General features: G+C 49.1%; 1 long non-coding RNA gene across 1 annotated transcript; it reads left to right on the forward strand.

Annotated features, from left to right (window-relative positions):
• The first annotated feature begins 523 nt into the window (after positions 1-523).
• LOC138145629 (uncharacterized) lies at positions 524-1,297 on the forward strand. Its single transcript, XR_011164272.1, has 2 exons — positions 524-1,067; positions 1,127-1,297. It is a non-coding gene; the product is annotated as an uncharacterized lncRNA (long non-coding RNA).
• Positions 1,298-1,799: the final 502 nt, after the last annotated feature.

A 1,799-nucleotide genomic window follows, 5' to 3' on the forward strand; every position in this document is an offset into this window, starting at 1 on the left:
TTCCACCCTCCCCAATCCATGTAAAAAGGGGACTCTAAACAAACTTTGGAGCTGCAGAACCCACAAAATGACACAGAGAAGCTAACCTCCTGTGATAGTAATGGCAATTAAAGATTCCCCTGTATTGGCTTGGTTTTCAAATTGATTGTATTAAAACCCAGAGTTTGTTAATCCCACCTGTGGGATGGGCTTGTTGATGTGAAAAGAAAGTCCTGAAGTGGGAGGAGCTGGTGATGTAGATTTGGAGAGACAAGAGAGAGGCGGAAGTTCTTTTCGGAAGCTGCACCTCGTGGAGAGAGACTGAGAGAATTGCTGGTGGCCGCTTTGAATTGCCCTGGACTTTTGAGACCTGCCCCCCTGAGCTGCCAAGGACTGAGGAGACATGGCTGTTTTGCTGGTACTTTGTCTGTTTTGATGTTATTTTGCCAGATTTGTCCACTGGTGAAAGACTGTCCTGTTGAAGAAGTCCTGGAACCTGGCATTTGGTTAAGAAGGCCTGAGACTGTCCTGCAGACAGAGAGTGAATACTGTCCACTGGTGAGGGACAGTACTGAGAGTGAATACTGTCCACTGGTGAGGGACAGTACTGTTGTTGCAGGGGTCTGGAGACTGTCTGGCAGACAGAATGAATACTGTCCACTGGTGAAGGACAGTGCTGTTGTTGCAGGGGTCTGGGAGCCTTTCTGTTGGTTCAGAAGCCCTGAAGAAGGATTTTCTTGTTGTATGTTTACAGAAATCCTGGGAGAGGGCTTTGCTAATGTGTTCAGGGGTTCTAGGGCTGTTCTACAGACAGAGGATAAATTCATGAAGGGACTGGCAATGTATCTTATGGCCTTGCTAAGCCTTGTCTCTCCAGGAACTAAGATTGCTGAGAACTTGCCTCTTGTCAAGATGAAGAAAAGACCTCCATTTGGGTATTAAGTGCTGTGTTTAAACTTGATGTAACTCTGGGGTAGATTCAATGGTGATCCAGGGGTGGGGAACTTTTGACCTTTTTGTGTTCTATGGTTGAGCAAATGAATGTATTTTACTTATGTTTGGAAACTAATCTCCATTTGAGAAGAGGGGTTTTGTGGTGGACCAAAAGAAGGTATAGCCTAGGGGTGGAGTAGTATTTAGAACAGAGACTTTGTAATTGATTGAATGATTGGAAAGTCCTGGGGTGGGGTAGGCCTTGGAGATGATTTAATCACACTTAGTAAATGCTGTATTTTGAATGATGTCATGTTTTGATCTTCTCTGTTCTGGGTTTGTTACTGAATAAAATAGAGAGCACCTATGCTGGTATTTTGAACCTGGGAAGTTGCCTTTGCTTGGTATTACATTACACCTCCCCCCTGAGAACAGCCCGGCAGGCCGGCAGGAATCAGCCAGCGCAGCACTCTGGGAGCCAAGGGCAGCCCCACGCCTAGGCTGTAGCCCCAGGGCGGGCCTGACCAGCCGCCAGACAGAGGGACTCCAGATCAGCAGCAGCTGTGGCCTTTTCCAGATTTATCAAGCACATAGATGGGAAGGACAAGGTGAGAGGCCAGTGCATTCTGGACTTTGGGACCCAGTAAGTGGGAGTGCGTGGCTTTTACCCCCGGGGCGAGAAACCAGTGAGACGCCGGCACAGCCTGCCAGCCCCACGTGGCAGCTTCAGCTCCTGGCCTGCAGAGTGTGGGGGGACCAAGCACCAGTCTGAGGGGTCATCGCTCTTGCTTTAACCTGCTTGGATCTGGATTGCAGTCTAGGGTGGAGGTCCTGGGGTGTGTGTCCAGCTTGCCAGAGCGTGTGGAGACCTCAGAGAGGGCACCCAT

The sequence above is a fragment of the Petaurus breviceps genome, unplaced genomic scaffold (assembly GCF_028583685.1).
Source record: "Petaurus breviceps papuanus isolate PSGF00001 unplaced genomic scaffold, PetGlider_PUasm1.0 90743, whole genome shotgun sequence".
Lineage (NCBI taxonomy): Eukaryota > Metazoa > Chordata > Mammalia > Diprotodontia > Petauridae > Petaurus > Petaurus breviceps.